Source organism: Ambystoma mexicanum, chromosome 10 (genome assembly GCF_040938575.1).
Source record: "Ambystoma mexicanum isolate Mex_15411 chromosome 10, UKY_AmexF1_1, whole genome shotgun sequence".
Lineage (NCBI taxonomy): Eukaryota > Metazoa > Chordata > Amphibia > Caudata > Ambystomatidae > Ambystoma > Ambystoma mexicanum.
Window position 1 is genome coordinate 1,159,969,761 of NC_090932.1, and position 11,138 is coordinate 1,159,980,898.

Consider the following 11,138-nt stretch of genomic DNA (forward strand, 5'->3'; position numbering starts at 1 on the left):
TTATCCATGGAAAGTGTTACCATTAGGACAAAAGCATCTCTACCCATGCAGAGCATTCAGAAAATACGAGCAGGCTAGAACTGGTAATGGTGGGGAGGATGCACGGCAGGAAACAACGGCAACAAGCAAATGGACCAAAAGGTCAGCGGCAAAGGGGCAGTGCCCACACCCCTCTCAAATGGAGTTCAGGTGAGTGAAAAGGCACGAGATGGAGTGGAAGTTAAGAGGATTGTCGGGTAAGAGAGCAATGGATGCGGGTGAATCAAAGGGGTGGAACGGCCGAGAGGAGGGAGGGGGTCTCCCTTTGAGGCAAGGGTAGCAGTGGAAAAAAATTACCCATCGTGGTGTGGTGAAAAGGACGGGCATGAAGGGGAGCTTGGGGGGGAGGGGGTCCTCCTTAAATGTGATCAAGACCATGATAAAAGACCCATCAGTTGTAACGCTGTGGTGGAAAGGCAGCAATGTGAATACTGCCACACACTTGGGTGTATGCTGAGGCACATGGAACCATTGAAATAACTGATACTAAAACTCTTTCTATGCTATTTTAACAACTAATATTTACTAACTGATAAACCTCTATTCTTGCACCGCCAGCCTTTTCTTCCTGTCTATTGGACATCCCACTTGGAGTAGTTAGGTGCCCTTGCATTGGACCAAGAAGCCTAATTATTTGTGTGCCCTTAAACTACCAGTGTGCCCTTCTCTCGCATATCACTTAACAGTTTTTTTTCCTTTGCTTTCTGGGAATGGTGGCTACTGAAAGAGCCAAGGGGTCAATCAGCAAGAGGCTCAAAACTGATTTTGTGGTTTACTTCTGTGTTCCCAGACTGTTCTTTCTTGGCTCCTTAATCTTCTTGGCACGGAGATCTTTCTTGATCAATATGTTATGCTGTTCCTCCAGGATTTACTGCTAACTGGCATCACCAACCCAGTGTCTTAGGCTGTTTTGACCAGGATCAGGCATCTGTCTCTGAAATGTAAATGGCCCTTAGGCTACTATCATGCCCCCTCCTGGCTAGGCTGTGTTGTCTCTGCATAGCCTTAGCGGAAGCTGTTCACATCAGTATCTCAATTCTGCTTTGAACTGCAACCTCTCAAATACCCTACTGGCCCAGCTCTTGCTCACCCTGCTTGACGCATAGAACATTTTTCCACTACTCTTCTGGTGTTCTTTTTCCACCTATTCTCCCTTTCTTTCTTGTCAATTGTGACGGGGTGCCCACCACAAATGACCATGCCAACTCGTAAGACAAGCTCAAGGGTGTTTATTGTAGTAGTACTGTCAGGTTTATGCCTTACCTGAGGTTTCTGGGATTGCTTCTCAGAAAAGAGGTAGGGCCTATCCTGTTGTGAAGCCATCCTGCGTCCTGGAGACACAGTAATGCAAGGGGGGGGGCTTTACCTCCGTGCAGCATGAAAGGGGAAAAAAAACCTTGGGCGGAAAAAACCTCTGCTAAGTGGGTAGTCCTCCATGAGTTGACCGATGTATCCAAGGACCGATGACTAAGGAGGCTGGAGCAGCGCAGGACTGGAAGGCACAGAATTGACAGGTAACAAGGAAGGAAGGGCAAAACAGCACAAGAGCAGAGAAGGGGAAGACCAAGGACGAAGACAAAAGGAATACTTGGAGGGGCCAGGAACAGGAAAGAGAGGGAACGAGCGTCAAGGCAACAGGAAAGGAAAGTTGTAACGCACAGCCTTACCGGACCTGCAGCCTCTTGTGCTGTGAATGTTGTTTCGTGCTGCGATCTCCGGGTGGCACAACCGGAACGGAAACAACCGGTGGCCATCTTGGGAAGGTCGGATGGTACATCGCAGCTGCCATTTTGAGACGGGCCCGGCCCGCTTGTAGCGGCACCAAAAGGAAAGGCGGTGCAGCATCCTGACATCATGCCCCTGTCCTGGCCTGAAGAGACCAGGCTTCCTGGGATTGGTAAGATGAAAACAGGGAACCAAAGATGATGCATGTACGTCAGAAGCCAATTCCCAAGTGTGGTCACAGGGCACATGACCCTTCCAATCAATTAAATATTACAATTTCCTGTGGTGTATCCTAGAAACACAAGTATGTTGAACTTTGTATTCCTCCTGTTGATCCCTCAGTACTGGAGGAGGTTTACTGGGAACAGGATGCAAGGTATCATCATGGATGTAACGCTTGAACTGAGAACAGTTAAAAACAGGATGTATACGCTTCCAAGAAGGGGGTAGCAAGAGACGGAAGGCAACATGGATTGGTGGTTTTTTGGATGACAAATGGTCCAAAATAACGTGGAGCAAATTTACCAGAAGTAAGATGGCATGGTAAGGTACGGGCTGAGAGCCAGACTTGATCCCCAGGTTGATAGGCGACAGCGGTTGACATCTTCCAATCTGCAATTTTTTTTTAATCACAAGCCTGGCCAAGATTTTCTGTTGTCGACCTCTGAGTTCTTTGTAGATGATGTAAAAACGTCTTGATGGAAGGGGAGACGGTGTCCCAATTGTAAGATACCGAGTATACATTTGGGATGGAACCCATAAGCACGGTAGAAATAGAAGTGTGGTAGGAATTATTGTAGGAGAATTCGGCGATCGGTAGTAACTGTACCCAGTCTTCCCGTGTGGCTGAAACAAAACACTGTAAGTACTGCTCAAGAGTTTGGGTAACCCGGTCCGTCTGTCCACTAGACTTGGTATGATAACCTGAAGAGAGACACCATAGAGTTACAATTTGTTCACAAAGAGAGAGGACCAAAATGTAGAGGTATATTGAGGCACTCTGTCAGATATGATATGTTCGGGTAAGCCATGTAACCTGAAAATCTCTTTCACAGAAATGTTCGCCATTTGAGGTGCCATGGGCAATTTGTTCAATGGAGTGAAATGGGCCACCTTGGTGAACGTATCTATTGGTACCATAATCACAGTACATCCTTCAAAGGGTGGAAGATCCGCAATAAAAGTGTAGATATTATTTGCCATTGCCTTGTAGGGGCTTCCGCTTGGAGTCGAGATCCTACTGGTTTTTGTCTAGGGGTCTTGACTTGAAACTGGACAGGTTGATGAATATTGGCACACGTTCTTTTGTATTCCAGGCCACCAGAATCGTTGACTCAAATTTTCAAGAGTGGTATTGATTCCTCTATGACCTGCAAAAGTGGTGTTATGGTGAAGAGAAAGTAACATCAAATGTAGATTTTGCAAGGGAACAAAGAGGCAGTTTTCTTTAAGGAGCAGTCCGTCTTTACATATCAGTCCCCATTTGTCACAGAAAACATGTAGGGGGATTTTTGACAAGTTCTTGTATCCTATGTAGGGCCGTGTTGATACTCAATATAAAAGTGGTAGTAGGTAACATCTTTTCAGTTTGCAGGGAAGGGCCACGTACCTGACCCCAGCGAGACAAGGCATCTGCTACCAAATTTCTTGTTCCAGGTATGCACGTCAGTAAAAAGCGATACTGGGAAAAGAAATGGGCCCAACGTGCCTGCCGACTGTTCCTACAGTTGGAATTCTGTAACAACTGGAGGTTTCTATTATCAGTACGAATTTCGTTGATTTCTGGGGGGCCAATAAAAGATGACGTCATTCGACACAGGCCAATTTGATTGCAAAGAGTTCTTTTCCAGGACCGAATAGTTATTTTCGGAATCAAAAATGTTTTGGTAAAATAGCAGACTGGATGCTCTTCTTGATCGTCTTGCTTCCGGTTGTTGGGCTGGGCAAGAATCGGTGCTTCGATAAAGGCCCGTTTGAGGGAGCGAAAGGCTTCCCCAGCATCGGTATCACATATAAAGCGGTGGTTCTTTTTTTAGCAAGGAAGTTAGAGGTAGGCCTTTCTCAGAAAATGTTGGAATACATTCTGAGGGTCCCCCGCAATGCCGGTATGGACAAAATATATCTCAAATAAGTAACTGAAGCAGCATCAAACAAGCATTTTTCAGGTTTGGCTTTAAGTTGGTTCTTTTCCAGCCTATGTAGAACTTCTGCTACATGCTTTTGATGTTCTTCTGGGATTTTGGAGTAAATCAGTATATCGTCCAAATAGGCTATGACGGAGTGTTGTAACAGATCAGAAAATAAATGGTCATTTAAAACTGGAAAACACCTGGGGCATTGGAGAGTCAAAATGGCATAACGCAGTACTCATTATCCAAATCGTGTCCTTAAAAGCGGTTTTCCATTCTTCCCCACTTTTGACATGGATTAAATGGTAGGCCCCTCTAAGGTCCAACTTGGTAAAAATATGTGCACCACGAACTGCCTCCAAGATGTCAGGTATCATCTGCGATAATCAATACAGGGGAAAAGTTCAGTGGTATCTTTTTTAGCTACAAAAAACAAAGATGCCTCTCCCCCTCGGAGAGGTGGACTCCCTGATCAACCCTTTTTTCTAGGTTTTCATCCAAGTAGGCCCTAAGAGCATCCTTTTCTGACTGAGAGAGGATAAACATTCTGCTGAAGGGCGGCGAGGTATCTGAAAGGAGATCAATAGCACAATCCTCCGGGCGATGAGATGGCAAGGTCTTCGTGGTTTCATTTTGGAACACTTTAAGGTAGGAAGAGTACTTTGCTGGTACAGCGCATACTTGTAACACCTCATTAGATGGTTCATGAAAATAATGTTGTTCTCATGTACCGGACTTTGATGTGTTGTTAAGCAAGATTCCATGCAGTGTTCTGACCCCAAGAAGAGGGTTTGAGCAGTCCAGTTGATATAAGGTTTTTGTAGGGTGAGCCATGGTATTCCAAAAATGATGGGATGGTGCGTGGCTTTTAGGAGGTCGAAAGAAATGGTTTCTTTATGTTGTGCGATCTGCATAGTTAATTTAAGTGTTTTCTATCACATGACCGCTTTCCAGTGGACAACACCATCTACGCCTTCCACGGGCAAGGCAAGTTCTTTGGTGACACATGGTATCCCCATACTGGCAGCCCAGGAACGATCCATAAACAACCCAGTGGCTCCGCAGTCTATCATAGCCGGCACATTCCAACCCTGGTCTTTAGTTAGCCAAAGAGACACCTTTATCAACAACATGGAAGCCATGGTATGAATTGTTGGTGGTGTATTAGAGGAAACTTCTAACAAGGGACTTTTTTCTTTCTCCTGAACTGCCTTCCCTATTAGGTGCGGGAGCTGGTGTTTCCCTGTTTTCTGGGTGGAGCCAAGGGGCAAAATCTTAAGTAAATGTGAGGAAGACCCACAATACATGCAAAAACCTTTGGAACGTCTGCATAGCCTTTCTACTTTAGACTAGGGCTCTGTGGCTGCTCCTATTTGCATAGGTTCAGATGAATCGGTAGTTGATGCGAGTGGCATCTCGGGACTGGTGACTGGTGAAGAGTAGGTAGCGAAAGCTTTAGTTTTCTTTTGCTCAGGCTTTCTTTCTTGGAGACGAAAGTCCATCTGTAGAACCAGGTGAACTGGATAATCTCTCCAGCCCTTTAAGTCGAGTAGCAATACCCTGGTGATGGATGGGGATGCAGATTTTATTCATACATCAATACTCGAAACGACTCAGGTAATTTGGCAAAAGGTAGACTGTTACATTTTCTATGATCTAAAACAGAGTACAAGGAACATCAGCGCACTCGCTCGATTCTCTGCCTCGATGCATATTATAAAAAACTGGGTTGTTGTACCCAAAATGAGTTATTAATGACATTTTAACATGCGTCACTAACAACGTCATCCTACGTGGCAAACTACAAAAACATATGCTCAGTAATGATAGGCTCTCAGTGAGTATTTAAGTATGTTTTCTATACTAGCATGAGTCAGCGAATGAAAGTGATAGGGTACTTAACATCAGGTGGGGCAACTAAGCCCTCCCGTCAAAATGGCCACTATGAACGTCACTAAATGTACGACATCCCATTGGCTACAAAACTATAGGACCCTTAATTACATGGTCCTCTACAATTGGTTGACTTCTAACCCGTGTCAGTACTTCACCTACGTCTAGCAGCGGGCAGGCTGAACACCCAGGTGCTGGTGTGCTCGCCTTAGCACCAGCTTCCCATCAATTAGCATAATAATCCATCATCACCTCAATGGTCAAGTGTCAATTAGGGCTTTGAAATTCGTCCTTGAGCGTGTTCTTTGCACTAAGAAATTTAGGGAGTGAAGGCACAGTCTGCCCTTGTGCGATTGTGTGTCCACCTCGTTCGTCCAGCTTCATCCTTACATGTGACTAGAGACCATGAAATCGAGCTTCTAGTGCATTTAAAATATTTATTCTTAACAGACCTGTGACGTCTTTCGTTTTTTGCTATGTCTTCAGAACAGGAGCTCTGTTCTTTCACACGATTTGTATCCAATGTCAGTCTGCTCTGGTTTGATAAGACTTTGGCTTCTTGGCTCCTCTGTGTCTGCCTTCTGAGATTCATTTTGTTAATTCAACTGCTTGTTTTAACTGCGACACACTTGAAATGGGGCCTTCCCGTTACTGTTCAGCACTGCTATAATGTGTAGTGGAAACATCCATCCTTTACTTGTTCGATTACATATATATGTATATATTGGCGCTTGCCACAATCTATTCACTATAAAGCATAAGGCTAGCTTCACGATTACTTTGCTGCTTGCGTTTCTTGCTTCTGTACACATGTAAAATGACTTGATATCTTCATTGTTTCTGTGGCATAAGCTTCTTCACCTTGATCCCAAGATGTCACTTATCCTCAGTACTTTCTTAATGCATTATAGAATATCTACATTCTCTGGTCTCTGCATCTCTTCTATACACATCAGCTCAACTCTGTGTGATGTCACCATTCATCTTTGCCGTTTATCTGCTCTGCTTCTTCAGGAATCTCGTTTAAACAACTATCATACTTTCTCGTGTGCTGGTACGGTTTGCTCAATTAGAGCTTTGTCTCCCAGATTCTCTTCGGTATTGGTACTCTCACTGGTCCAGCACAGAGTCCTTACTCTGTCCTCTGTTGGTTCAACTGCTCTGTATAGGTCTCATACTCTTGTTTCCACTCCACAGGCAACATAGGTGATATAAGTGAAGTGGTTGAGGTGGGGGTACTTGGCTCCTCCTCTACACTGGGCTACCAATTGTTCAAAAGAGGCAGGTCGAGGGGTCCTAGCTATTTCATCTTTTAATTTGTCATTCAGCCCCTGATGATAGAGTGTAAAACATGCTTCTTCAGACCATGCAGCATCCATGGCTAGCTGCTTAAATCTGGTTGTATACATCAGTATATCCGTGTTTCCTTATTGGAAATCCAGCATGCTTTGAATATGTCAAATCCGGTCTGTCAAAATAGGTCTTAAAGGTTGTTATGAACTCAGCATAGTTATTCAGTAAAGGGTCATTCCGAACAACCAAAGGAGTAGCCCAAGCTAAGGCACTCGTCGTCTGTTGGTCTCTTTCTCTTGTGTTTTCTGGTACTGCAGGACGATGAGTCATCTGACACACAAGAGTTTATCTCAGATGTTTCTTCACTGCTCTGCCAGGTCTCGTCTGCAGATTCGTCCGAGCTTTTGTGTCCATACTTGCCCCATGACCTTACCCTTCTCTTACCACTGTGTTTCTTGTTTAGCGTACCCAGAGAGGGGTATGGGCACAGTGTGCACTGTAGGTTTTCATTCTCCCTGTGAGCCTCTCTCATTCTCAAATCCTGCAGGCCCTGAGAGAAGGCTAGGAGTTCATCCATAACGCCCATGCCTTTGTTAAATTGGCCCATGCCGGCACGCAATGCCCTTTGCACAGCATGACTCATTCTAGTACCACTAGTATGTGGCACATCTGATTCTTCACTAGAGATTTCTCTCATGCTGATTCTTGCTCTATATGCTCAAATATGCGGTATATAGCAGTTCACTTAGGATGCCCCCGTTCACTATACTTTCTTTCACAGCAAGGCGTCTTTGGGGGTAATAGCAACAGTTTTGCTTGTGACTGTGCCCGTATGACACAAAGCAGTTCCTGGGCTTATGACCCTCTGGAGCTGTGTGCAGTTTTTTTTGGGACTTAGCCCATCTACCTTGGGCCTGCACCAGTTGTAAAGACTTGTCACAGCTGATAACAGCAAATTCTTTTATGTGGGGTACACCTCTTGGCCAGTAGATGGCGTCGATGCAAGCTTTCGCTCTGTGAGCTGTAATAAATATATATATATTTCTCCGGTCAAAGCTCTCTGTGCTTAAATACAATGTCATATCTTCACGGAAGTACGCAGCAGCACCGGAAACCCCAAGAGTCCCATCGCACCCTGCTGCGACTTCCGTGAAGCTACTGTCGCGGAACGCCGGAGTCCTATCAACCCTGCTGCGTTCCACCGTTATCTCTATGCAGATACGCTCTGCCATGGCACGCCCTTGCCTGACGTGCTGTAGTCAAAGAAGCACACATGTGCCCAGTATTAAAATCAGCATTTTCAGTTTAAAGAATAAAATTGCACTTATCAGCTGCTCAAGCAGCAAAGATAGGGGAAGATGTAAAATCCTGATTTACTCCTTCTGTACTACATGTGATTTTTGTCCAAAAGACGTAACGACACGACGTATCGTAAATCTTAATTTATTTGTTATGTTAAAGGTACTTATATAGCGCACCGTCACCAACGGAATTAATCCCCAGGCGCTCTGGTGGATCTGTAAACAGGAAGGACGGGTAGGGTTAGTCGGGTGGAGGGGAGCAGGAGAGTGGGAGAAGTGATGTGCTGTTGGCAGCTTCAGCTTGGTATACACCGAGTGCGAGTGCTGGGCTTTGGTGCTAGTATCGGATCGGGCAATACCTCGAGTGCTATAGGTGATGTTTATATGTTGTTGATGCAGTGTGCCAGAAGATACATTTTTAATTAAACAATGGTATGCCTATGTCCTCTTTAATGCCTATGTCCACACTCCACTCCCCACGTAAACTGAGACTGGGCAATCTGCTCACCTGGTTTCTTCTTCCCCACTTGTTAACTTCCCACACCCTTGTGTTCATCCCTCGCGATATGCTCCCTTTGCAGAGCACTTCCGCATGTTACCTGTAAAGAGCTGTGTTGATTCCTGAAGCTAGGTCTGCGCTAAACAAATGAGGATAATACTAAAAATAATAATTTCAACCATCAGCCACCAAACCGATCCTGCCCTATAATTGTCTATAGCCAAAGACTGCCCCCTAAATCCCTACTAAGGAGTGTCATTCTGCTGACTAGGTTGGGGATAGTGCTGGGCAAACATGTTCGGTGATGTGCTAAATCACCACAACGTTAGCTGTGCAAAGACTGATATGCAAATGGATATTTCCCATCTGTGAAAGGTGCAGTGAGCAAAAAGCGTGTGCTGCAAACTCTCATCTCAGAACAGGTTATCATGCCATGTTCTTTCTGGAGACGAGCGCCTGCTACCTTTTTTGAATTGTGTAGGAGTGTGTCAGTGTGTTCTATGTGTAGATTGGCTGGTATTTAAGGTTGTGCTCACTGGCTTGTTGTATCCGTATGGGCAAGGTCCAGTGACTAGGGTTGTTTGTTGTAAGACACTGCACGGAAGCATAAGCAACACAAGGCACGTTTCTGGCTTGTTAGATGGGCATACTCTTATTTGAGATTTAAGCATGATTTTAAATGTTTTTTCTTATTCACAAGTGTCTTAAATTCTCTTGACTTTCCTTCGTTACCTGATCAGACTTTTGGGGATTTACCACCAGCCACACTAGCGTCTCTCAAAATCCATCAGGTACAGACTGGGTAGGCTCAGTGGAAGCTTTCCCCACAATTCAGGATCGACAGAATGCCATTGTTTGGTATAAATCTAATTAGCATAACATACAAAATAGGTGCAGTATGAACAGGGTTACTGTGAGATTCCATAACATACACGTATGCACACAGCATGGAGGCCAAGTACAAGCTCAACTTTTAAACGGGTACAGTATAGGTATGTTGAGAGCAACCTTCTCTCACAAACTGTTTGGCATGCGCAAGTGAAGGTTTACTTACAAAATAGTACAGTTTTACAAAATAGTACAGTTTGGACATGAAGAATGCAAGCTTCAGTCAACCGCCCCCCGTATGCACCCCGCGACCTGACTGCCTGTTTTTGAAACCTAACCCACGCCGTTCTGTATTCTCTGTGTGCTTTCTAGCTGTAGCCACTCACCAGTGCTGCCCCTTATAGCCAACACTACAACCTCGCTCACCCTGTGACTACTATTGCTCTTCCTCAAAATCGCACATAGTCTGACTCGCTTTCCCTGTGTGCATTCTGCAACCATTATTATATATTTTGGAAATCGAACTTGCCTGACCTGCACTGCACTTTAAGCCCCTTACATAGATAATACTACTGTGATTATCTCTGCCCAGTGTGCGCTGAACTGGCCCACCATTATAGCTGAATGCACACGGAACTAGCCTCCCTCAGTCACTACCTTTCTCCAGCTTTGAACTCCTAAACTGAGTCTACTCAACCAGTATTCACTAGTCACTACTCTTGCCTGCTAAACCTGACCTGCTTGCTTCCGCACTACCTCTGTACCCTTTCATTTGCAGTCGTCGAATTCTCACCCATCGGCTGCCTGTACACTAGCCCCACTCCACCACACTATGTTTATACCAGGCATCAACACAGTTCTTCTTAGAACCATTCTCAACCTGATCTGCCTGACTAGTCGCTCAAGCCCACACATTTCTCCTACCCCTGCACCACCACCCAACAACATGACTCTTGCTCACTCTCCTGCACCCAACGCCTACATCCAAATCCCACTGAAAACGGCCAGCCCGTGCAGCCCCCCCTCCAGAAACCATAGACTCTGGGCCAGGCTCCCCAAAATGTTCGAACCACCCGCCAGATCCATGCTACCCACCAACACAAGAAATACTAGGATACCAGGCCCACCAATCAAACCGACCAACTCTCCCGTTAACACCTCTCACTTCCCTCATACACCTGCACTTAAAAACATCAAACTGGACAAATTAGCCAATACGCCCCCCAAGTACAATCATAATAACCAAGCCTCATTGGAAACACCTACTGTGACCAATATCCCACACATCAGAGGCGGCCTAATAAATGCCTGATCTATAGTAGCTCACGCCACAGAAATAGCAGACCTCCTACAGCTAGAACAACTGGACTACCTAGCCATCACTGAATCCTGGCTCCACACTGCAGCTAGTCCCGCCCTCATGTTAGCAAT